The sequence below is a fragment of the Lactuca sativa genome, chromosome 8 (genome assembly GCF_002870075.4).
Source record: "Lactuca sativa cultivar Salinas chromosome 8, Lsat_Salinas_v11, whole genome shotgun sequence".
NCBI lineage: Eukaryota > Viridiplantae > Streptophyta > Magnoliopsida > Asterales > Asteraceae > Lactuca > Lactuca sativa.
Genome location: NC_056630.2, coordinates 203,754,116 through 203,781,815, shown reverse-complemented (window position 1 = coordinate 203,781,815; position 27,700 = coordinate 203,754,116). Strand labels below are relative to the sequence as shown.

General features: G+C 35.3%; 1 long non-coding RNA gene and 2 other non-coding genes across 6 annotated transcripts; all 3 read right to left on the bottom strand.

Annotated features, from left to right (window-relative positions):
• Positions 1–4,127: 4,127 nt before the first annotated feature.
• Positions 4,128–4,230, bottom strand: LOC111919316 (U6 spliceosomal RNA). The gene has a single exon (XR_002859460.1). It is a non-coding gene; the product is annotated as a U6 spliceosomal RNA (small nuclear RNA).
• Positions 4,231–6,590: 2,360 nt separating this feature from the next.
• Positions 6,591–27,392, bottom strand: LOC111919315 (uncharacterized). 4 transcript variants are annotated; one of them, XR_008226052.1, is made up of 6 exons: positions 26,830–27,392; positions 11,736–11,925; positions 11,340–11,451; positions 11,056–11,232; positions 9,196–9,254; positions 6,591–8,862 (listed from the first exon to the last, which is right to left on the bottom strand). It is a non-coding gene; the product is annotated as an uncharacterized LOC111919315 (long non-coding RNA). The 4 variants fall into 4 exon arrangements; XR_002859458.3 differs by having other exon boundaries at positions 11,340–11,925; XR_008226054.1 differs by having other exon boundaries at positions 11,352–11,925.
• LOC111919320 (U6 spliceosomal RNA) lies at positions 7,050–7,152 on the bottom strand. Its single transcript, XR_002859464.1, has one exon. It is a non-coding gene; the product is annotated as a U6 spliceosomal RNA (small nuclear RNA).
• Positions 27,393–27,700: the final 308 nt, after the last annotated feature.

Below are 27,700 nucleotides of genomic sequence, written 5' to 3'. Positions count from 1 at the left end.
TTAACGTCATTGCTTACGTAATTCCTCCCGCCTCCGGAAAAGCAGATGTTTTTTGATTCTTGTGTTAGTCGTCCATGAATAGTGTTGCTTCTTATCTGGGTTGCTTTAGGATGGCTTCCATTCTCTTGTTAGTGTGTCTGCTATATGATTGTTGGCACTTTTGATATACTTGAGGTATGGGTGAAATTGATGTAATTGTAATTGCCAACGGATTAAACGTCCACGACAATAATCTTCTTGTAATTTATATCGCCAAAAGCCAAGTAGATATTTGGAATCTGTGCGTAGCTCGAATCTGGTTTGGAGTAGATCGACTTTCCATTTTTTCAATGTTCTGAGACATGCTAGTGTTTCTCGTTCATGTGTGCTGTAATTTTGCTCCGTTTGGGAAAATGTTCCCGATATATATTTGCATAATTTTTGCTCATATTTATCAGTTTTTAATACTTCAGGTGATACATCTGTATCAGTGTATGCTTTTGGTGACATTTTCATGTCACCGTATACTTTATCATTGTTTACTTCGGATGGTATTTTCATACCAATGTATGCTTCATCATTGTGTACTTTTGATGGGTTAGATGTGAGGTTTCCCTCACTATCTAATCCTAATAATACTTTTCCACGTATGATTGCTTTTAGGCATCCTGCCCAAGTGTCTTGTGACACATATGTTTCCACAATTAGAAAATCGTCGATCTTTGCATTATATAAGGTAGGAAGAACTTGAATTTTTTCTTTTATATTTTGTACTGAAATAGTATCTGTATCTGTCCAAGACCAAGGTATTTTTTCTGATATTTTCTTTTGTAAAGCTCTTCTTTCTTTTGCTAAGTTTTTTAAAAATCCTTGTTCTGCAATATAATTTAAACAACCAAGAAATCGTTGTATTTGTTTTCTATTTTCAAGTTTATTAGGAAACATATTTAATTTTTCTCGTATGTTGTCTGTTAAAGATAATTGGCCATTTTCTCCAATTTTTAAACCAAGATATTCAACTGTAGTTTGAAAAAGTTTTTATTTCTTTTTTGATAAAACTAAACCTTTTTCTTTGATTCTTTGTAAAACTTTAATAACTGCATCGATGTGTGTTTGTTCATTTCCTTTTGTAAAAACAAATATATCATCAATATATGCAAGACAAATATGATCTAAACCATTTAAGGTTTCATCCATGAATCGTTGATATATTGTTGGTGCCTACTTTAAACCGAATGGAAGGACATTCCATTCATAGTGCTTCTGAGGAGGACATGAAAAAGCGGTTACTGGTTTCGTATTTTCATGTAAGCGTAGTTGCCAATTCCAGATTTTGCATCGAATGTACTAAAGTGTGTATTTCCTTTTATTTTTTCCAAAATGTATTCTTTTCGTGGTAATTTATATGAGTCTCCAATAGTAGCATCGTTCATTTTTTTGTAATTAATTACCATTCTTCGTTTTCCTCGTTTTATTTCATTATTATTTTCTACATAAAATGCAGGTGCAGAATGAGGACTTGTGCTAGGTCGAATGATTCCCTTTTCTAGTAATTCAGTACATTCTTGTTTAAATTCAGAAACATCTTTGATACTATATGGAATTTTGTTTGGAATATTAACTTCATCATTAGGGTTTTTTTAATAATATTATTATTTCTTGATTATTTCTATTTTTTAATTGATCTAACGGGTTTTCACTACATACTTCTTCGAGTTGTTTTTCAGCAATTTCTTTAGCGAATGTTAGTAATATGCGTAGTTGAAAGCCAACTTCCTGTTTGATTATTTTAATAAGATCAAAATGTTTGATAATTGCAGTTTTTATAATACCTTTTGTTGGGTGATTGAGACTTATATGATCATTTGTTTGTATAAATGGTTGATATAATTTAAGAAAATTATTTCCTATTACTAAATGTATTCCCGAATCTTGTTGATATATAATTGGAGTTTTAAATAGTGCTTTTTCAATTACTATATCTATGTCTCTTCCTACGAACCAAATTTTGTGAATTGATTTATCAACAATTGTAATTTTTAATGGTTTTTCTAATTTTTTCCAATTTTTTAATATCTTTTTTCTTCCGAAACATAAAGTAGCTCCTGTATCTATATATGAGACTAATTCCTTTTCTTGTATTTTAGTTGTAATAAAGGTACTATTTGGATTAATATTTGTTTTTCTTCTACTCATTAGAGTTGGTTTATAAATTTCTATATGTGCAAAGTTTTCATATTAACAAGTTGTGTTTGTTATAATGGTTGAAGCATTGCGTATTGGTTCTTCTCCTATAATTTTTCCATAATATATAATATTTTTTCTAGAAAAGAAATTTTTTAATGAGTTATATCTAAAATTATGTTTTTCAGATAGTGTAAAATTTGATTTTCTTATAGCATCTTTATTAATATTATTTTTATTAATTAGAGCACCAAAGGTGTATCCTGATTCATTTTCTTCGTTATTAATAATGATTGGTGTATTTTCTATTTCTTGAGACATATTTAATAAATTATTCTTGTTATTTTATCTTCAAGATTTTTTATTTGTTAATATTTAAACCTGAAAACCCCATGATTATAACTTTTAGAAACAAAATGGTAATTTATTTATTTAGTTATTATGAATGTTTGTAACGATGAATATTCATGATGCATGATGAACATGTATTCATATGAACGAAAGATTTAACATTCATAATCATAATAAGAACGATACTTAGCTCTGATACCAAATTTAAAATAACATGATGACGGATTAATTGCTCTGATACCAAATTTGACAACATGACGGATAAATAAATTTTAGGAACAAGATTATACCTGAGTGATGCGTTGGATTGTCTTGATGATGGATTGTGTTGAATAATTTAATGTTTATGTGGATAGTTTAGATAGAACTCTGCTATTCAGAAATAGATAAACTATTTCAACAGAGAAGAACTTTGAGATCAACTCAAGTCTTAAACACTCAAACTTCACTTGTTTATTTCTTATGGGCGAAGGCCCTATTTATAAGCTCGAAGGAGCCGGTTACATAATTGGGTTGCAATCGTTTGATTGCAAAACGACACACATATTTACATTATAGCCCCCTTGACTATTGAGGGTTACACACTTTATGTTACATCAACCGACACTTAATAATTATTCTACCGACACTTCTTATTTAATTAGATAACAATCCTTCTACCGACACTTTACATAATGAAAAATATAATAATCCATCAAATTTAAAATAACATAATGACAGATTAATTGCTCTGATACCAAATTTGATAACATGACGGATAAATAAATTTTAGGAACAAGATTATACCTGAGTGATGCGTTGGATTGTCTTGATGATGGATTATGTTGAATAATTTAATGTTTATGTGGATAGTTTGGATAGAACTCTGCTATTCAGAAATAGAAAACTATTTCAATAGAGAAGAACTTTAAGATCAACTCAAGTCTTAAACACTCAAACTTCACTTGTTTATTTATTATGAGCGAAGGCCCTATTTATAGGCTTGAAGGAGCCGGTTACATAATTGGGTTGCAATAGTTTGATTGCAAAATGACACACATATTTACATTATAGCCCCCTAGACTTTATTCCAAAATCCAAACCAACCATCATACTTGTTGAAATGCCAAAGAAAACCATTAAAGTATGTTAAAGTATGCAACTTTAGACAGTTTGTGATTGTTAATTGCTATCAAACACACATGATATATCTAGAAATTGCACAAATTCCAATTAAGAACAAAGGAAACCAACAGAAGCTATTGAAGACACTAACTACATCAAACAGAAAAAGAAAAACCCTGATCTCCACCTCTAAAGACACCAGTCGTATGTTGTATAATAAACTTGATGCATGATTATTAACTGATTCCACCAGACCATTCAGACAACGAGCTTAACACATTCCATCTATATTCATTAGCAATGGATCATAGCGTTTGTTATGTGAATCCATTTGAGGATCAGAAATTGCAACAAATAACAAGAAATCAATAAGTTTTTTTAGCGAGATAAGCGAAAAAATGGCATTGAATCTAAGAGGATCCGATAGCGGTACCTTTCTGGAGCTATTGAATTAAAAAAACATACTGAAATAGAGATGCATCAATCGATCGAGCGAATTGGGGCAAAATAAAAATTTGGACCATTTCTCGATTTGTGCGTGTCATCCTTGCACAAGGGCCATGCTAATCTTCTCTGTATCGTTCCAATTTTATCGGATGTCCCCAAAGGGACGATAAATGATGCGAGGCCAGGGTATAAGAAGCATAAACGCCTTTCAATAGCTACCGATGTGGGAATCCATGAATTGCAGCATTTTTGCCACGAATCAAAAGTGGAAAGTTAGAAATTGATCAGGATGAAAAACCTTAATTTTTACATTCTTCTTCGTTTTACCTCAAAGTCAACATAATGGAACCCACCAAGAGTAATCAAAGTCAACTTACACATCAAAATGAGCAAGTCACAATGTGTTTATTTTCGATTTAATTGTTAATGGTACAAAAGAAAAGTTGCTAGTATATTATTTATTTTATCAAAAAAAAATCTCATCCTTTTTCTGAACCAAAGAATTTCATTTATTTAATTTTCTCAATAAATGACTATTATCTGGTTTATTAGCAAAGATTTTTTTTTATGTGAATGCAAGTAGTAAATTATGCTTGTTACCCAAATTGAAAGACGTTTTTTCTATTAACCAAGCCCAAAGTCAATTTTTTAAATTTTGTCCACGATATGCTGTTGGTCAACAATTGTGTCTTTAGTTTTTATCACATGAACAAGTTTAACCAATGGATGATTATGTGATATGGAAAAAATGGACCTCTATTTGTTGTCAATGATGCTAAGGTTGAGACATTATTGGCCCATCTAAGGTTACACACGAAAGTGTATGTGGACCAGCTACTAGTGAAGAAGGCAATATAGATGATAAAATATAATAAGATGCACATACAAGAAGGCAATATAGATGATAAAATATCATAAGATGCATACACATGAAAGAAACATCAAGTCATCAACAAACAAAGTGAAGTGGGTGTTGAGTATTATTCCAATGAACCAAGTATCTATTGATGTAGACAAACGAGACCTCATTTAGGTGAAAGGTTTTCATTACTAGAAGAATTGAAGTTTTGTTTAACTAATTATGTTGTTTGCCAAATCTGATGCAAATAGGCATTCAAGTTAGGTGTGGCAATAAGAATAAAGGCACCGAACGTCCATTTTGGCTTTAGGATTCATGGATCATCCAAGATAAAAGATCTCAATAAAGAATTTCACTTTTTTTTCCTTAACCTCTAACCATCATTTCCATATGTCGCTAGAGAGATGATTAGAAATCTGATTTTAAGGTTTATTATTACAAAAATTATCTACTTAATTAATACTAGTAGTATGCTTTATGATTTAACCTATACAAAAAGGTTATAAACATATTTTTGAAATTGAATGATATTAATCTTGTGAACACTATAATTAAAAATCACCCACGAACTTCAAACAAATAATTGTCTGTCTTGTATTATTCTACTTGTTTCTCCAATTAAAACAAACGATTCATGTTGCAAAAACACAAGGTAAACAATATACTCCATAATTTTATGATTTTTTTATTGGCATTTACGTTTTGTCTATTTACAAAAATCCCTCACTTTTTTTAATTTATAATCTTTTTAATATTTCCGCTAGTAATAAAAAATCACCTTAAAAACAAGGCAATAATAGGGAACTAAAAGAAACCACACATTGTATTAGGAGTATGCATAGTTTGACCTAATTATACATCCAATAACTTCAGTCACCAACTAATATAAGTTGTAAAATCCATGAAAAAAAAAAACGGTTGCATTTTAACACCCAAAAAGCCATCACGTGTGTTTACTATTACTAAAATAGACACTGATACGTATATCCTTAGTTTATGAAAACATAAACTAGGCAAATTGTAAGGAACAAAAGTTCCATAATACCCTCAATTTGCCCTTTTAAAAATCATACGAACATTGAAATTATAGTGACATGCTATTCCTTTTTCACCAAAAGTCAAATGGTTATTAGTTAGCTTTTCTTTAGATTAAAACTTTGCTATAATTAGTAAAATTTGTAAAAGTGTTGCCTTTATAGGTAAAAACTGAAGTATGTTGCTATTTCCCACAACTTGCCCTTGTAAAATTTGTGAAAGATTGTCAATTGTTCACTTGTTTTAACCCACCTCACATATATGATATCATGTGCATGTAACAACTGATATTTAAGGAAAAGGAAGTCCCTTAAGTATCATGAAAAGTTAACAGCTTAACACAGAGACTACTCAGAAATATCATGCATACCTTACCTTCATCATCAATCATTCAATTGATGCAATTACGCATATTTCCATGTTGTTGTTACTATGAACATGACATCATAATTTAAGTAACTAATTTCCAAGCCTGAAGACGAAAGAGAACTCTTATAAACTTCCAACCATTATCATTATCATTAATGACTGAATCATGTGTCTAACCAATCATATCATATTTGTGGCTTTATTCCAAACTAACCATTATACTTGTTGAAATGCCAACGAAAACCAGTAAAGTATGTCAAAGTATGCAACTTTAGACAGTTTGTGATTGTTAATTACTATCAAACACACATGATACATCCAGAAGTTGCACCAATTCCAATTAAGAACAAAGGAAACCAACAGAAGCTATTGAAGACAATAACTAAATCAAACAGAAAAAGAAAAACCCTGATCTCTACCTCTAAAAAAAACAGTTTTATAATAAGCTTGATGCCTGATCATTAACTGATTCTAACAGACCATTCAGACAAGGAGCTTAGCACATTCGATTACATTCATTAGCAATGATCATAGCGTTTGTTTTGTGAATCCATATAAGCATCAGAAATTGCAGCAAATAACAAAAAATCAATGAGTTTTTTAGCGAGATAAGCGACAACAATGGCATCAAACCTAATAAGATCCGACCGATAGCGGTACCTTTTTGGAGCTGTTGAATAAAAAGAAATGTAGCAATCGATCGAGCAAATTAGGGCAAAAAAAAAATTTGGACCATTTCTCGATTTGTGCGTGTCATCCTTGCGCAGGGGCCATGCTAATCTTCTCTGTATCGTTCCAATTTTATCGGATGTCCCCGAAGGGACGAACTATCATCGAAGGCCAAGCAATATAAACCTGATAGCTTTCGTTCGAGCAATCGATGTGGGAAGCTATGGCTTTGCTTCAATCAGACGATAGTTAAGTATTCGGTTGTAAGCCCTAATTTTCATTGCCCTCTTTTAGTTTTACCACCTCAAACTGAAGAAGGTGAATCCCTGTAAGTATTAGGCACCAAACCAACCAGGGTACCAGACGACTTGTATACATTTTACTATTTTACTACTATACTTAGAAAGGAGTCGACGTGTTTGGTTATTATTATTATTATTATTATTATTATTATTATTATTATTATTTTTCATAAATAATAATTGTATTAGATACCCCGTTATAAAAAGTTGGGCCAATAAAAACCAAACCCAAATACAAAAACTGTGGAAAAAACCAAAAACGAACGTAATTCAATGGTTTGGTTTCTATTTTTTCAAAAAAATAAAATATTTGGTTTGGTATCGATTTTAAAAATTAAAAAACCGCAAAAAACCCAAATTGTACCTATTTGCATGTAATTATATTTTATTTACAGATATCATATACAAATCTATGTAATTTTATGTAATTTTATAACAACTAGATGGAATCAGATGCGCCTTTGGCGCTGTTTTTTTTTTTTTTTTTTTGGTTATTTGAACCAATTCTTTCCTACCTGAAAAAACAACAATTACACAATTAGCTTTATCTAGTCAACAGGGGTACATTTGACATTACCTGATGTGGGATGCAATTTGGACTAATATAGATACCAACTTTCATCCAAATCTATCATCAGTTTTATGAAATTTGTTCACATTAATGTTTTTCCACTGCTTGAATGTCATAGAGTACGCAAACTTGCTTGACTGATAAAAAAATTAATTCAAATTATTAGAGTCTACCCAAATAATAATAATAATAATAATATATATATTAAAAAAAAAGCAAAACTATTTTCATTAAAAAGTAACCAAATTTAAAATTTGTTCAATTCAGTACCTTAAACTTTTTTTTTCATCATTTTTGTAATATCATAACAAAACTGAAACTTGATTACTATTTTAACAATTTTTGTTTTCCATAAACTTTCCACAATCAACAAACAAAAATACAAAATTTCATAACAATGAAACAAAATTGAATTAAGTAAATTTATGATATGTATTTGAACAAATATAAAAGTTTGTTACTATTTACTAACATTTTTAAAGTTTCAATAATCATAAAGTGACAGTTGCTGACACCAAATATGAGTTGTTGAAAGAAAAATCGACCATGCTCATAATCAACATAATTAAATGTTTGCAAGAAAGAAAAACAACAAATGACTTCATATAAGATTTAAAAAAAAAGGATTGACAAATGGGGTGGGGTCAAAAAGTTTCCCTTTAGAAGCATATTCCATCACAATTGCCAAATGGGCTCTAATCATCATAAACCCAAAACTAAATCCTAACTTATGAAATTGAGAAAACAAAGACGAAAGAAGGGGCATCGATACCTGGCTGCTTAATGTATATGTAAAAGGACGATGAAGAAGATAGTATTCCAAAGAGGGGATGTTTTGTTGAATATAAATAGTCAAAGGAACGAAAGTAAAAATAGTAAAAAAGGATACATGCTTTAAGTACATCAGCGCCTGCATCTTCTAGCCATGTGTTTTGGCATATTTATAAACATCATATATGATGGATACTGCATCATAGTTTGAACTGATATACCTGAACAAAGATGTATTAAAGTCCATCAACACATGGATTAGAAGGATTGTTATGGAACTTAATTCCAAAAGACACGATGGAATGGAATCTGAAATTCCAATTCCATCAGAATCTAAAAACCAAACAGAGCCTCATCCAAAAAATTTATCGTTTTCATATTGCAGAGCTTGATGGTGTAGTGAGTGATGGGCGGTGACTTGCCTATGTTATTATATATATATATATATATATATATATATATATATATATATATATATATATATATATATATATATATATATATATATATAGTTGAGTATCAAATATGTTTTACATAGTATGTTAAAGTTATACCACTCGCTGCAGGATATGATGCATAAAATTGATCACCTCTTGAGAATTCAGCTCTTGTCCTGAAAAAATTGGAAAACAAACTATAAAAGCCAACAATTTCCTATGATTAGTGAAGTACAAATTTGTCTAGTTGATCAATTTTTGAACAGTCTGCACTACATTCAATTGAAATTGACAAACTTATTAATTAATTTAAAAAATAATGAAATAATGAATAGGGATTCAGTCGGTTAAAAGGTGGCTACTTTTATAATGAAAAGAAGGCCTGCTTAAAAATGTGAAACATATCGCACATAATAATAGCTAAAAATGGAATTGTTCATTAATACTGTCAATTGTTGGACAAAAATATATGTCAATAAATATTAACTCAAAATTTTACTTATTCTAAACATCAACAGAATTCTTAACATCACCTAATATAAAAATGTAAAATGAAACTTTGATAAGCTGATTAATGGTTTACAAAGTCCCTTAAAAAAAGGCAAAACCTGTTAAGTCAAACAAAAAAGGAGCAAAATGGTTCATTGTTTCTTGTATAGTTAGGAATTCTTTATGTAAATAGTAAAGAATCCAATTTTATCAAATTTATAAAACAATCAGTCTAAAACAATTGAAAGTAAATAATCAGCAACTAAACCATCAAAATGACAAAATGGTTCAACATTTGTTATGTAAACTACAGAAAATTAGTATGATAAGAAACTTTTTAAATAATCGGTCCAAAGCACAAAGACATGAACCAATCAAAACCAAAGCACAAAATCAACAATTAAATTACAAAAAAGGCATTTAGTGCAAAATACATTTGAATTGGAGTCAAATAACTTATACATAAATAAAGAAAGTCTAATAAGCTATTGGAAGATTAGAATAAGACAGTAAGATAACAAATATAAATTCTAACCATAGAAACAGCAAATAACTAATGGGTTTGGGGAAATGTCACCTAAAACGAAACCTTATGACTAAAACCAAAACGAAAAAAAAATAGGGTTCATGATTTCTTTTTTACAATCGATAGAAAAGTTGTACAATTAGGAAACTTTAATGCATGTAAGACTACATGCATCCTCAATAAATAGTAAAAACCTCATCATTCAAGTTTATAAGAGTATCAATGAAACAATCACACGGAAACACATTAATGCAAAACAACAAACATCAATATACAGATGAATTGGAGCCCAATAACTTACGTAGAAAAAAAAAGGCTACATTTATTGGATTGTAAGAGAAAACGAAGTGTAATTTGGGAAAGAAACTGGTAATGTTTTGTATCATGGAATTGGGGAAGCAATGGAATGGAATGGTTGATTCCGGTTAGAAAATAACCCATTTATATTTAAGTAATATTTAATGACATAACTTTTTTTTTGACCTTACATGATTTTAGTAACTCATTTTTTTTCTAGAAATTAACTATATTTATTTAGCGGTTGATTGAATGGAAAACACGAACATTTTTTTAAGTTATCAAAATGTTGTGTCTTTTATGCAAAAAATATTTGATACTTATTTGCATAAAAGAAATAATATGTTGACCACTTTTTCAAAGAGATAAAATCTTTTTACGTAAAAAGGCAAAAACAAAAAGTTAGGTCACGATTTTGGTTTAGATTGTAAATTAAAATTTTAGGTCTTACCCCAAAAAAGGTCAAAATGTTGTATTTTACGCAATTAACACTATTTTTTATTATAATCTGATCTGAGTTTTAAATTTTAATAAACTTTTAGTATGGTTAATTTTGTATTTTTGTACACATTTACATATACTATAAAAAAGTTTAAATGAAAATTCATTCGCTTCCTACTGGCCAACAAAACATGATTATGGAATGTAATAACACATTCCATTACCTTGTTCACTCCATTCCAAAGTCTGAAGCCAATAGGTTGTTTTCAAATGTGCACATGAAGAAGAAATGTTGGGGAGATTAAGTGCCTAGCCCTAGCCTTAGATGGAGCAAAGCAGACTGAAGCTGGCTCTGGGAACAGGAAGGAAGTGAGCACCCTGGCGGAGAAAAGAAATGAAACCTAAAACATAAATGGAAGCTGTAAGAACATAGTAGAAACTCAGACCTTACTAACCCTTTGTATGCTAACTTAAATTTGAGTTATAATTAAAAGAAGTTTAGACTGACCAAGTCGTTCACCTTCCTTTCTTTCTAGTTGTATCTTTGCACTTGGAAAATTCTTGACCAAAAAAAAGTATTGACCAACTCCAGGAGCTCTATCATGTGTTTGTAGATCAACCTAACCATAGGCAAACAGAAATAAAAAATTATTTATATTAGTATCAAAAATTAAGCCAACTATGTGAAACCATAGGATGACTGTTCGCCAAGCATAGCTAGTTTCACCATAGATTCTAATTTCTATCAATTATTTGATTCGATACTTCATTCATTAGAAGTATCAGACCTTTTCAACATACATATCATCTAGTCTTACTTACTGCAACAAAAATGAGATGACAAAGAAAATTTATATTCTTAAGACAAAAATTATACATAATTGCTATGTGATACAGTAATTACCTTATTCAAAGAGATTATCATAAAAGAGAGCACATTAGGTAAATGGTTTCCTCCATACTTCACACCACCTTACAATCTTCGATCTCACCATACTTGACAAACGCATTGGTTAGAATCTCAGCGTACGTAATCTTACCGGTTCTTTGAAGCATTTCATCAAACAGTTGATGTGCATATTCAAATCTGCCAACTATGAACAAAAAAAAAACAATCTAATAAGCCCCAAATTAGTTTCTTTTTTCACAGAGAAGGTTTGTCCAAACTTACATGACTTCATTATGTCAAAATAAAATCACTCTATAAGGTAAGGACTAATGAAACAAAGATGCACTGATTTTGAACTACAAATGTAAGTGACTACAAAATCCAATAATCAAAATCAATTGGTTGAGCTATCATTTGACTAAAAAAATAGATAAAATGTCCATAAATGACTACAAAAATCAGAACACAAAATCAATTGACCAAACAATCAATGAAAAGTCGTATTCCATGATATGACGTTTCATTTAGACATTTTATCAAACACCCTTTGTACATAATTTAGTTTACCATGTGATATGTGCATATTTAGTGTGTATTAAGTGTAGTTTATTATTCATATATTAGCTAAATTGTTGCATATTATGGACAAAAGGTACTTAAAAGTGTTAAATTGTGTTTTTCAGTCCAAAGATGAAGCTCGGAAGCGAAAGGAAGCAAGAGAAGCGGTTAAGAGCTCAAGAGTGGAAAGAAGAAAGAAAACAACCAAAATAAAGCTTCTACTCGTCGAGTTATCTCCTGACTCGACGAGTCCGGTCGCGGATTTAGAAAGATAAACATTCGGAAGTCAAGATAGTTATCAGGTTACGACGAATGTGAGAGGGACTCGGCGAGTCGCCATATGACTCGACGAGTCAATATGCATATATAAAGATAACTTTCTAATGCGAAAAGGGGGAATTCTGGGAAGTTTCAGAGGTGTTAAGCTGCGAATAAGAAGCCAGAAGAACCCTAGAAGTCGACCAAAGAAGCTAGAATCCAATTCCGGGAGTAATTGAGGCGTAATTTCATCATTCTATTTAATTCTTTTGTTTTGTCAATATGATTAAGCAACTTGAACTTATTTGTTTGCTGTTATTCACCTTAGTTATGAACTAATTTCTTTATACTTCTGTTTGGGGATACAAAGTTGACAATATGGTTTGATTGATTGGTAGGATTAATTCTAAGTTGGTGATTAATTGTTATTTTAGCTTGTTAAAGAACCTTGCGTATGAATGATAATTTATTTTCTGTTAATAGGAAGATAGTTAATTAGCATGAACATCTATTAATTATCAACCTCGTATGATAAGTGACCACTAAATCATATGTCTAGGATTAATGAATATGAAACTAGGATTAATAAGTAAATTGAGTAAATTCATGTGCAAGCTTGTAAGATGACTATTGAACAAGAGGTTAATTAAAAATAACAATTTAATTAGCTATTGCAAGTCTAACTTAACCCGAATAATTAATCTAATAAATATAATTAAGTTAAGCAATTGGCCACTGTTTGAATTAGTTTATTTGCTAAGGATTAGGGTAATGAACACAACTTAATCACTTGAGTCGGTAACCAACGAAAGAATTAACCCATTGCACTATTACCTTAAAAGCAACCATAAAGTTAACCGAGTTGAACTAAACAGAAGTTTCTTTCCCATTATTGAATCTAGTTAATTTGTTCTTTTCTAGCCTTGCATTAGTTTTGTTTAATAAGTTTCTAGTCTTGTAAAACTAGAGAAAAACCTTTATTTGCTAAAGTAATTTAGATAGAATTAGTTTTTAATTTAATTTGCCGTTCCCTGTGTTCGATACCCTGCTTATTTAGCTATACCACAATTGATAGGTTCACTGCCTTTTGTGTGTTATTTGATAATTAAAGTAGGATTAAAACTAAGTGAGTTTTACACACATCAAGTTTTTGGCGCCGTTGCCGGGGAACGGTTCTAAATAGTTAATTTTATTTGCTAATTGTTATCATTTTTTTATTTTATTTGTTGATTAATTTTTTTATTTAGTTTAATAGTTTATTTTTATTTTTTATTTATTATGTATTTTCAAAATCTCGATGCTTTTGATGCTTTTCTTGAGGAAGTAGTGCAGGTAAATGAGCAAAAAGATGAGGACTATGACTCACATGATGATTTGAAGAAATTTGATAGATGGTTAGATAACATCTTGCCCAACACACAAGAACAATCTGAGTCACAAGAGCTAGAGTTAAAAGATGAAGAATTTAATCCAGAAAGAGATTTGGAGGAACTAGAAAGATTGCTAGCAGAGGGGTCAGATGAAGAACAAGAAAAACCTGAGTTGCAGGAACCAAGTTGTTGTTTGACCATTACCACGACGTGGTCCCCTGTTCTTCCGGTTTGTGTTTCGAAGCGTGGGGTGACGACTCCAACTTTGGAGAAAGTTCTGAGGCACGATCCATTTTTGATTAGTATCCAACTGGTTCCAACCCTTGTCAACATTCTTGGGTTTTATGAATTCAATCTCATTTGGCCAATTTTTGAAGCAACGAGCCAAATTTTACACATTGGTCAAAAGAAAATATTTAATGCAATGGATGGATGGGCATCAAATTTATTAGATGTTTATTAAGTTGGGAGTCCAGCTAAAGACTCGCACAAAAAGAAGCGCTTGCGGGAGGCAACCCGTCATTAGAGTTTTCTTTTCTTTTTCTTTCTAAACTTCTAGTTTATTAGGGTAATTTAGGATTTTAATTTTGATGTTTGTTTTCCTTTTTCTATTACTTGTGTGCTTCAACTCAGCAAGTCTACATACTTACTCGACGAGTCGCTCATTCTTCTTACTTTTGAGCTGAAGATTTGATGACATTTGATATGGGCATTGATTCTATTCTTTGAAGATCATTTTCCGAGCATTTCCAAGAGTTTTTCCCTTATATTTGGAGCTTTTATAAAGACTGTACGACACGAGATTTTGACACCCAAGACATGGATGAGCTTTTCCCATGTCTAAAGTCAATTCAAGATGGAGCTGAAGAGAATAGATATCAACCTCGCCACTACTATCCCAGGGGAGTTTGTTCCAATTCTCTCCTTATTTTTATTGTTCTTTATCATGCATGATATGCAATGGGGACATTGCATGAATTAAGTGTGGGGTAGGGGGTTGGTTAAATTAGTTAAAATTTTAGTTAAATTTTGAAAATCTTGAAATTTTAGTTACTTTTTAAAGTTTTGCATAAAATTTGCTAGGATTAATTTAGAAAATTTTGGTAAAGCAATTAGGGATCATGCTAGTATTATATTTGATGATTGCATGAAGACCCAAATGTTTAGTTGAGCCTATATACGTTCTAGTGCATTTGTGGCTTCCTTATTCCAGTGAAATCATGGGACAAAAACACGACCTCGCTTAGTTTGAAGGATGCAATATGTTTAGCATCGTGTACCAGAAATGTATCCAGGAAAATTATTATCTTTAGCCAATAAAGGTTGAAGTTGAGCGCCCCTGCTTAAGCATGTAGGGTTTTGAGTGGAAAAAGTGTGTTACATGTTAAAAAGAGAGAGAGAATTACAAAAAAAGTTTGAAGAATTTTTGGAGCATCAAAGTTAAGTATGAAATTAGAAGATCGAAAATTCCAAAGAAATTCAAAAAGTTGAAGATACCAAAAATCAAACATCAAAGGTGGTGAATTCAAAGTTATCCAAGATCAAATTATCAAGCAAGTGAAGAATTCCAAAGAGCTCCAATGTGGTATCATTAATTGTAATTATCTAGATTATGTATGCTTGGGTTGCTCAATTAAAAATACCTTGAGGTTAAAGAGGTTTTCTGAGGATGGATTCGGAGGGTTGCATAAAATGAGCATAGTTCGGGGTGAGTGGGCGAATGTTTATGAGGATTGTGAGTATTTGAAGTATGGGGGGTTTTTAGGAATTTTAGACACAAATGCATGCGTTGCGGTCTTGGCATAATGGCTGGGTTGGATTGGAGTTATTATATGTGATTCTAATGTGTTAAAATTCAGTTTTGCTTGAGGGCAAGCAAAGGACAAGTGTGGGGTATTTTGATATGTGCATATTTAGTGTGTATTAAGTGTAGTTTATTATTCATATATTAGCTAAATTGTTGCATATTATGGACAAAAGGTACTTAAAAGTGTTAAATTGTGTTTTTCAGTCCAAAGATGAAGCTCGGAAGCGAAAGGAAGCAAGAGAAGCGGTTAAGAGCTCAAGAGTGGAAAGAAGAAAGAAAACAACCAAAATAAAGCTTCTACTCGTCAAGTTATCTCCTGACTCGACGAGTCCGGTCGCGGATTTAGAAAGATAAACATTCGGAAGTCAAGATAGTTATCAGGTTACGACGAATGTGAGAGGGACTCGGCGAGTCGCCATATGACTCGACGAGTCAATATGCATATATAAAGATAACTTTCTAATGCGAAAAGGGGGAATTCTGGGAAGTTTCAGAGGTGTTAAGCTGCGAATAAGAAGCCAGAAGAACCCTAGAAGTCGACCAAAGAAGCTAGAATCCAATTCCGGGAGTAATTGAGGCGTAATTTCATCATTCTATTTAATTCTTTTGTTTTGTCAATATGATTAAGCAACTTGAACTTATTTGTTTGCTGTTATTCACCTTAGTTATGAACTAATTTCTTTATACTTCTGTTTGGGGATACAAAGTTGACAATATGGTTTGATTGATTGGTAGGATTAATTCTAAGTTGGTGATTAATTGTTATTTTAGCTTGTTAAAGAACCTTGCGTATGAATGATAATTTATTTTCTGTTAATAGGAAGATAGTTAATTAGCATGAACATCTATTAATTATCAACCTCGTATGATAAGTGACCACTAAATCATATGTCTAGGATTAATGAATATGAAACTAGGATTAATAAGTAAATTGAGTAAATTCATGTGCAAGCTTGTAAGATGACTATTGAACAAGAGGTTAATTAAAAATAACAATTTAATTAGCTATTGCAAGTCTAACTTAACCCGAATAATTAATCTAATAAATATAATTAAGTTAAGCAATTGGCCACTGTTTGAATTAGTTTATTTGCTAAGGATTAGGGTAATGAACACAACTTAATCACTTGAGTCGGTAACCAACGAAAGAATTAACCCATTGCACTATTACCTTAAAAGCAACCATAAAGTTAACCGAGTTGAACTAAACAGAAGTTTCTTTCCCATTATTGAATCTAGTTAATTTGTTCTTTTCTAGCCTTGCATTAGTTTTGTTTAATAAGTTTCTAGTCTTGTAAAACTAGAGAAAAACCTTTATTTGCTAAAGTAATTTAGATAGAATTAGTTTTTAATTTAATTTGCCGTTCCCTGTGTTCGTGTGACATCCCCAAAATCACGGCCAGAAAAGACCGGTTTGTTTATGCTTTGTTTAAAAATCAGAGTTACATTTTAAATGAAAGTGTTGCGGAATTTGTCCCAAAACAAAAATATGATAAAGATTTATCAAAAGCATTTCCATAGAAATGTATTTCATTAAAAGACTCGGGATGTCATGTTCGTACAGATCAAAAGCATAAACAGTACAATATAAGCCTTACTACATTATTTCATATCTACAGGCCTATATCCGTAATCCCTCGTCCAAAACATCACATCTAGGCTCATGCGCCACTACCTGTAATACATAAAACTGAGTGGGTCAGGCTTGGGAGCCTGGTGAGCACATAGGGTTTTCAACCCACAATAAATAAGTTTATTATTTTCATCAATCAACAATAACCCGATTACCCGTTCCCGTTATCCTCACTTTACGTCCCTAAACACCTATCATAAGGGACCTAGCCTAAGGATCATCATCGGGACGGATACTACTGCTAAGGGGATTCCTCAGCAATAAATGTCCTAAAGGCAACCATGTGGGGGATGGAGTACACCGGTGAACACATCGTTCACAAACACCTACAGGTTGCGAGCCTGCTAGTGTTCCACTGGACTGTCTAGAAGAGTCCGTGGTCGTCATCCATACTCCGCTAGATGACAGAAACAACAACATCAACATCGAGGCCTCTCATCATTTTATCACACATCAGCTATTACATCTACCCATGTTTTACCCCAACATTTTCGTAGATATAAAATACATATACAGTTTAAATCATTGAAAACATGTATAACAATGTTCATCCAGCATAGATAGCAAGTATTCAGATAATATGCACACATAGCACGTAATTTATATAAAATACTTCATATCTATGTGTAAGCTGAAAGTAACTATGCACTCACTTGATTAGGTGGTGACTCAGCACTCGGACAGCGCTTCGATACTCTCAAAACGATATTCCTTCGATAAAACCTAGTATCGATACCACTAGGGTTTAGTTTAACGATAACCGCGACAAATTAATTAGTCCGAGTATTATTAAGCGTTAATAATACTCGATATAACTCATAATAATAGCCCAAATAATTATTTTAAGGACCTAATAACATTCCTATATTAAAACATAAGCTAAACTAAAGTTAAGGTAGGTATAGCTCACTTACAGCGGGTTTTCTCGAAAACCGGGCTTCGCTGGAGCAGCGTTCCCGAGCCGAAAGGCTCTTTTCTCGGAACTCCGGGATCCACGGGGCTTCCTTCGGGTGCTAGGGGGTTTACCTAGGCTTTAGGGGGCTTAAGGAGGCTTAGAGAGAGAGTGTAGAGAGAGAAAGAATGTTGGAGAGGTGTGAAGAGAAGTGAATGCCCGACACCTCTATTTATAGGGGTGCTGACTGGTCTACTCGCCGAGTAGGGGGGACCTACTCGCCGAGTTTGTCCATGTGGTGGCCTTCTGGTGGTGCCACGTGTCCAATTCTGGTGGTGCCACGTCACCCCCTATCGCGTGTCAGCCTTCGAACTTAGAAAAATCATAACTCTCGCATACGAGCTCCGTTTTCGACGTTCTTTATATCCACGCGTAGGTAAAATCAAGATCTACAACTTTCATTTAGACTCCGTCGGCTAATTCTCGACCGATCTCAAATTTAACAGTAGGAGGCCTTTAGACTGTTAAATGACCGCGAAGAATTCGTAACTCCGTCATACGAACTCCGTTTTCGTCCATCTTTTTGCCGTTGAGTTCCTATTAATGAGATCTTCAACTCTCATTTAGGTCGCGTAAGCCAAAAACCACTCGAACTAAAATTCGAGTTTCGGGTTGTACACTGCTATTCCGAAACTTCGAAAAATCATAACTTCTTCATACGAAGTCAGATTTGGGCGTTCTTTTTATCGACGTTCTTAGTTTAACATATTCTACGACTTTCATTTATATCGCTAAGGCTAAATCTCGCTCTATCGTAAATTCACTATTTACGCTTCCCGGTGCCGTGCCGGTTTTGCCGTAAAACTTCGACGGGCCATAACTTCTTCGTTATAACTCGGATTTCGGCGTTCTTTATATGTACGGAAACCTTGAGACATAGTCTACAACTTTATGTAGAGATATCGGGCTTATCTCACACTTTAATTTTGACGCTTATTTTTATTATTTATTAATTATACACTTATAATTAAATATTAAACACATAAACACACATAATTCACATAATACTCAAATATTTCATCTTTATTACTTCAAAAGAGTTACAAGAGTTGACCTAGACTATTACATTGACAAAAATGCTTAGCCCTGAAACCCGGGCGTTACAATTCTCTCCCCCTTAGGATGATTCCGTCCCGGAATCATGCATCAGCAAACAGATGTGGATAGCGACTCATCATGTCATCCTCTGTTTCCCAAGTGAGATTCGGCCCATTCGAATGTTTCCATCGGACTAGCACTAAGTCGACCATCTTGCGTCGTAACTTCTTAGTCTTACGGTCAACAATTGCCTCAGGCTCTTCAATCAGCCTTTTATTCTCATCCATCCTTAACTCTGAGATTGGAATTATGTCGGGAACATCTCCCGTGAATTTCCTCAAATAACACACATGGAAAGTGTTATGAATACCATTGAGTTCTTCGGGCAATTCCAGCTTGTAAGCTTGGTTCCCAATCTTCTGAAGAACTTTGAACGGTCCAATAAACCTTGGACTCAACTTTCCTCGTTTCCCAAATCGTATAAGTCCCTTCCATGGTGAGACTTTAAGCAGAACGGAATCCCCAACCTCGAAGGTTATCGGTTGTCTTTTCTTGTCAGCATAGCTCTTCTGACGATCCTGAGCTGCTAACATTCTTTCCCTAATCACCTTCAACTTCTCGGCAGTCTCATGGACTATCTCGGGGCCCATAAACTGCTTCTCTCCGGCTTCAAGCCAACAAGACGGCGTACGACACTTTTGTCCATACAAGGCTTGGTAAGGTGCCATCTTGATGCTCGAGTGAAAACTATTGTTGTAGGAGAATTCTACCAGAGGTAAGTGCTCGTCCCAATTTCCTTGAAATTCGAGGGTACATGCTCTCAACATATCTTCCAGTGTCTGAATCGTTCTTTCGCTCTGACCATCAGTTTGCGGATGGTAAGCAGTACTCAAACATAACTTTGTACCCAACTCCTCTTGTAGACTCCTCCAAAACCTTGACGTGAAACGACTATCACGATCTGATACAATCGTAAGAGGAACACCGTGAAGTCTTACAATTTCCTTCACGTAAGCATTTGCGAGCTTATCCATAGACCACTTCTCGTTGGCTGCTATGAAGTGTGCACTCTTGGTGAAACGATCCACGACTACCCAAATCATGTCGTGACCGTTCTTCGTCCTGGGCAGTTTAGTCACAAAATCCATGGTGATGTCTTCCCATTTACCCATGGGTACAGGTAAGGGTTCTAAACTCCCATACGGTTTCTGATGTTGTGCCTTAACCCTCGCACATGTTACGCACTCGGCCACATACTTCGCAACATCGAGCTTCATCGTCGGCCACCAGTAGTAGGGTTTTAGGTCCCTATACATTTTAGTGCTACCGGGATGAATCGAGTACATGGTCTTGTGTGCTTCTTCCATCAGAAGATCTCTTATTCCTCCCGTCTTAGGTACCCAAATTCGATCTTGGAATACCTTCAGTCCTCGACTGTTTGTACTGAACACTAACGTTCTTCCCAAACATTCCTCCTTTCGGTCATTTTTCTCTAAAGCTTCTTCTTGAGCTTTCCTGATACTTTCGACAATCGTTGAAACGACTTCAATTCTTAACGCTCTTGGCCTTTTCCTTTCCAGATTGACTTTCCGACTGAGAGCATCAGCAACAATATTTGCTTTACCTGGGTGGTAAAGTATCTCACAGTCGTAGTCCTTGAGAAGTTCTAGCCAGCGTCGTTGCCTCATGTTCAACTCCTTCTGATTAAAGAGATACTGGAGACTCTTATGATCAGTGAAGAGCTTGCACTTCGTGCCGTAGAGGTAATGCCTCCATATCTTTAAGGCAAAAACTACCGCTGCCAACTCCAGATCATGAGTGGGGTAGTTCTTTTCGTGTTCTTTCAATTGTCGAGATGCGTATGCTATCACCTTTTCTCTTTGGGTCAGAACACAACCCAACCCGACTCCAGAAGCATCACTATAAACCGCGAAATCTTCGACTCCATCGGGTAGAGAAAGTATCGGTGCTTCACATAACTTCTTCTTTAGTTTCTCGAATGCCTCGTCGTGTTTCTCACTCCACGTATATGTAGCTCCTTTATGAGTCAAAGCTGTTAATGGAGCAGCTATCGAAGAAAAGCCTTGGATAAATCGTCGATAATATCCGGCTAATCCTAGAAAGCTTCGAATCTCCGTGGGACTCTTTGGACGTTCCCACTTCATTACAGCCTCGATCTTTGCGGGGTCAACCATTATTCCCTCCTGGTTAACAACATGACCCAAGAATTGGACTTCCCGTATCCAAAAGTCGCATTTGGAGAACTTTGCAAAAAGCTTCTCCTTCTTCAACACTTCTAATACTTCCCGTAGATGCTTGCCATGCTCCTCTTGGCTTTTCGAGTAAATAAGAATGTCGTCGATGAACACTATCACAGATTTATCGAGGAATGGTTTACAAACCCTATTCATCAAATCCATGAATGCTGCAGGAGCATTGGTTAGTCCAAATGACATAACCAAGAACTCGTAGTGTCCATATCTTGTTCTGAATGCAGTCTTTTCAATATCCTGCTCTCTCACCTTCAGCTGATGATATCCTGACCTAAGATCGATCTTTGAGAAGTAGCTCGAACCCTGCAGCTGATCGAATAGGTCATCAATCCTCGGCAATGGATACTTGTTCTTCACCGTTGCCTTATTCAGCTCTCGGTAGTCTATACACATTCTCATACTTCCGTCCTTCTTCTTCACGAATAACACCGGAGCTCCCCAGGGTGATGAACTAGGTCGAATAAAACCGTCGTCCAACAGCTCCTGAAGTTGCGTCATGAGCTCCTTCATCTCCGTCGGTGCTAATCGGTAAGGTGCCTTTGCTATCGGTGTTGTTCCTGGTAACAAATCTATACGAAACTCCACTTGTCTATCAGGTGGTAATCCGGGAAGATCTTCGGGAAAGACTTCCGGATAATCGCACACAACCGGTATATTCTGCACCTCTTTCTTCTCCTTCTTGGCATCGATTACGAATGCCAAGTATGATGCACATCCCTTTGACAAACATTTCCTGGCTTTCATCAGGGAGATGATTCCAGAATTTACTCTGCGTTTGTCCCCATACACCATAAATGATTCTTTTCCGGGTGGGTTTACCTTTACTATCTTCTTTCGGCATTGAATCTCAGCATCGTTGGCGCTAAGCCAATCCATACCCAAAACGATGTCGAAACCGTTTAACTCTATGGGTAATAGCTCTTCGTGGAATTCGTTTCCGTTTAGGTCGATGACGATGTTCCTAATACGATTACTAACAGGTACGAATTTGCCACTGGCAACTTCTACAATCAGGGCATTATCTAGTTTTTCTACAGGCAATGCTAATTTCCCACCAAATTTATGCGATACAAAGGAGTAGTTGGCTCCGGAATCAAATAGTATATTTGCAGGCAAACCATTTACAAGGAAGGTACCTGAAGCGACATCTGCTGCCTCCTTTGCAGCCTCGAGCGTCATCTGGAAGGCTCTTGCCTTCGGCTTCGGTGGTATGTTGGGTCTTCCTGTCTCCTTCTTCTTCGGGCAGTCCTTCAAAATGTGCCCTTCTTCATTGCACCCATAACAGGCTTTCTGGTTGAGGGTGCATTCATTGGCGTAGTGTCCAGGCTTTCCGCACTTGTAACAAGTGACCCCTCCATCACACTTCCCAAAGTGCTTCTTCTTGCACTTGTCACACCATTTCGCTTCTGATCCTCCTCCCCTCGAACCAGACTTCGAGAATCTACTCTTCTTGTTGGACTTCGAGGATCCATTGAACTTCCGTTTCTCACCGACCTCAGCCCTTTCCAGACCCCTTTCCTTTTGTTGGGTCTCCACATTCTTAGCTGCTCGAACAGCTGATTTTAGAGTGGTTGCCATCTTGACTGTTGGGCCAAAGTCAGCCGGCAGTCCGTTTGCGAATTTCTCAATTTTGGAAAGTTCGGTTGGCACTAGGTATGGAAACAACTTCATCTTTTCCGTAAATGCAGCAGCATAGTCATCGATGCTCATTCTCCCCTTCTTCAAATTTTGGAACTCATTGTTCAGATCAATCAGGTCTATCTCTGAACAGTACTGCGCCTTCAGTTGTTCCAAGAACTCATCCCATGACATTTTCAGAGCTTCTCCCCGTGGCATTGTATCTGCCAATAGCTTCCACCAGCTCAAGACTCCAGTTTTCAACTGTCTCACAGCGAAGACAGTCTTCTGCTTCTCGCTGCAGTCGCAGCTCTCAAACACCATCTCCATCTCGGAGATCCAGTCCATAATCTCAACAGGCTTTGGGCTTCCTGAGAGACTTGGTGGTTTCGCACCCAAGAAATTTTTGTACATCCGCCCATCCTTGTTGTTCCTCCCTCCTGGGCCATCCTTTTGCTCACCTTGAGTCCCTACTTGACTCACTTGGCGGCTATAGTTCCCTTCCTCAGATGGCTCGGGAACTGGCTCCGTCGGTTCAACATGTATGGTAGGTTCGTCCTTATTTTCGTGGAGCATCCGTCTCATTTCTTCCCTTTGTTCAGCTAGCATAGCCTGAATCAAGGCTTGAACTCCAGCCATGGTAACTGGCTCAAGTGCAACTTCTTCATCAACAGGTATTTGCTGAACCACTGGGGGTTGGTTCCTACCTCCATTTGCGTTCACGTTTCCGCTACGGGTCCTTACCATCTTGATCTATACACCGAATAAGGTGAATTTAGATCTTTATTTAGGATAGACGTTTAAATCGTCCTTATCACTCCGAAACGTTTACATGCTAGTTCTAATATTGTAGTCGTACGTTTAGAATCCTAAACACATAAGGTTTCCAGATCCGGTCGGCAACAGACCATAGATCCGAACAATTAACAACATATTATGCACAAAGCTTTTAGCACATAAAAGCATTTTAGGCACAATTCCTAAAATAAGCTAGTGCTCACACCTCACAATCATCGCTTAGCATTCTAAGTTTAAGTCTAGAAATCCTAAAAATTCCTAGTTCGCTTAAACTAATGCTCTGATACCAACTGTGACATCCCCAAAATCACGGCCAGAAAAGACCGGTTTGTTTATGCTTTGTTTAAAAATCAGAGTTACATTTTAAATGAAAGTGTTGCGGAATTTGTCCCAAAACAAAAATATGATAAAGATTTATCAAAAGCATTTCCATAGAAATGTATTTCATTAAAAGACTCGGGATGTCATGTTCGTACAGATCAAAAGCATAAACAGTACAATATAAGCCTTACTACATTATTTCATATCTACAGGCCTATATCCGTAATCCCTCGTCCAAAACATCACATCTAGGCTCATGCGCCACTACCTGTAATACATAAAACTGAGTGGGTCAGGCTTGGGAGCCTGGTGAGCACATAGGGTTTTCAACCCACAATAAATAAGTTTATTATTTTCATCAATCAACAATAACCCGATTACCCGTTCCCGTTATCCTCACTTTACGTCCCTAAACACCTATCATAAGGGACCTAGCCTAAGGATCATCATCGGGACGGATACTACTGCTAAGGGGATTCCTCAGCAATAAATGTCCTAAAGGCAACCATGTGGGGGATGGAGTACACCGGTGAACACATCGTTCACAAACACCTACAGGTTGCGAGCCTGCTAGTGTTCCACTGGACTGTCTAGAAGAGTCCGTGGTCGTCATCCATACTCCGCTAGATGACAGAAACAACAACATCAACATCGAGGCCTCTCATCATTTTATCACACATCAGCTATTACATCTACCCATGTTTTACCCCAACATTTTCGTAGATATAAAATACATATACAGTTTAAATCATTGAAAACATGTATAACAATGTTCATCCAGCATAGATAGCAAGTATTCAGATAATATGCACACATAGCACGTAATTTATATAAAATACTTCATATCTATGTGTAAGCTGAAAGTAACTATGCACTCACTTGATTAGGTGGTGACTCAGCACTCGGACAGCGCTTCGATACTCTCAAAACGATATTCCTTCGATAAAACCTAGTATCGATACCACTAGGGTTTAGTTTAACGATAACCGCGACAAATTAATTAGTCCGAGTATTATTAAGCGTTAATAATACTCGATATAACTCATAATAATAGCCCAAATAATTATTTTAAGGACCTAATAACATTCCTATATTAAAACATAAGCTAAACTAAAGTTAAGGTAGGTATAGCTCACTTACAGCGGGTTTTCTCGAAAACCGGGCTTCGCTGGAGCAGCGTTCCCGAGCCGAAAGGCTCTTTTCTCGGAACTCCGGGATCCACGGGGCTTCCTTCGGGTGCTAGGGGGTTTACCTAGGCTTTAGGGGGCTTAAGGAGGCTTAGAGAGAGAGTGTAGAGAGAGAAAGAATGTTGGAGAGGTGTGAAGAGAAGTGAATGCCCGGCACCTCTATTTATAGGGGTGCTGACTGGTCTACTCGCCGAGTAGGGGGGACCTACTCGCCGAGTTTGTCCATGTGGTGGCCTTCTGGTGGTGCCACGTGTCCAATTCTGGTGGTGCCACGTCACCCCCTATCGCGTGTCAGCCTTCGAACTTAGAAAAATCATAACTCTCGCATACGAGCTCCGTTTTCGACGTTCTTTATATCCACGCGTAGGTAAAATCAAGATCTACAACTTTCATTTAGACTCCGTCGGCTAATTCTCGACCGATCTCAAATTTAACAGTAGGAGGCCTTTAGACTGTTAAATGACCGCGAAGAATTCGTAACTCCGTCATACGAACTCCGTTTTCGTCCATCTTTTTGCCGTTGAGTTCCTATTAATGAGATCTTCAACTCTCATTTAGGTCGCGTAAGCCAAAAACCACTCGAACTAAAATTCGAGTTTCGGGTTGTACACTGCTATTCCGAAACTTCGAAAAATCATAACTTCTTCATACGAAGTCAGATTTGGGCGTTCTTTTTATCGACGTTCTTAGTTTAACATATTCTACGACTTTCATTTATATCGCTAAGGCTAAATCTCGCTCTATCGTAAATTCACTATTTACGCTTCCCGGTGCCGTGCCGGTTTTGCCGTAAAACTTCGACGGGCCATAACTTCTTCGTTATAACTCGGATTTCGGCGTTCTTTATATGTACGGAAACCTTGAGACATAGTCTACAACTTTATGTAGAGATATCGGGCTTATCTCACACTTTAATTTTGACGCTTATTTTTATTATTTATTAATTATACACTTATAATTAAATATTAAACACATAAACACACATAATTCACATAATACTCAAATATTTCATCTTTATTACTTCAAAAGAGTTACAAGAGTTGACCTAGACTATTACATTGACAAAAATGCTTAGCCCTGAAACCCGGGCGTTACAGTTCGATACCCTGCTTATTTAGCTATACCACAATTGATAGGTTCACTGCCTTTTGTGTGTTATTTGATAATTAAAGTAGGATTAAAACTAAGTGAGTTTTACACACATCACCATGTTTTGTTTACATGTCAATCACAGAGTTTTCAAAAATCACACAGAAGGGAATTTTAGACTAAAGGACAGGGATGTGAGTGTGTTTACCTGTTTCATATGTTGTAACCAAAGAAACCACCAAAATTTTCAAAATCGAAAATCATAAAAACAGATTCCAGCTTTAGGTGAAAGCCCAAATAAAAAATACGGCAGTGATTTTTAGTGAGAGGAGGCTCAAAAAAGGGAATGAAAGGCGGTATGGCTGCAAACACCGGTTGCATATTCCAATCGGATATGCCTTCCGATTTACCTTGCCAAAATACGGCCTTCAACTTCACCCATGGTCGACGTTGCAATTTTTTTCACAAACAAAGCTCATCATCGCCTCAAATCTTTGTACAGAACAATCAAAATCAGAACCCATCAAAGGAATTACAAGTGAATGATGAAGACCAGAAAACGTCAAACGAAACAATCAAAACCGCAAGAAAGGAACACATAATCGCAAGATAAGGAGAAACAGAAATCCAAAAGCGCGAGGTGGAAACTGAAATTAGAAGGCAACATATACCAAGAAGCCAACTTCTATCTACAATTACTTTAAGGCGGTTCTGTAAGGCGGTTCTTTAAGACGGTGAAGACTAAAAAAAATATCCGGTGCCAAAAGCAGAAAGCGAAGGAAAAAAGGGTACAAATGACAAATGTAAAAGTTTGTTTAAAGCAACCTTCCCGTGGCAAAATCAGTAAGCGAAGAAAATTTAAGTGGCAGAAATGAGAAAGCAGAAAGTCTCTTATTCACCATCCTTTTAAGGATTAATAGTATATACAATTGGTAGTATGCCGAGTTGGTTAAGATGGTGAATATATGAATTTCAAATTTGGGGTTCAAATTCATTAAACTCATTTTATTTGATTTTTAGTTGTTGTGGTTTACTCATCCCATGTCGGCTAGGTAGTAAAATTCCTTCGTCCTCTTTAA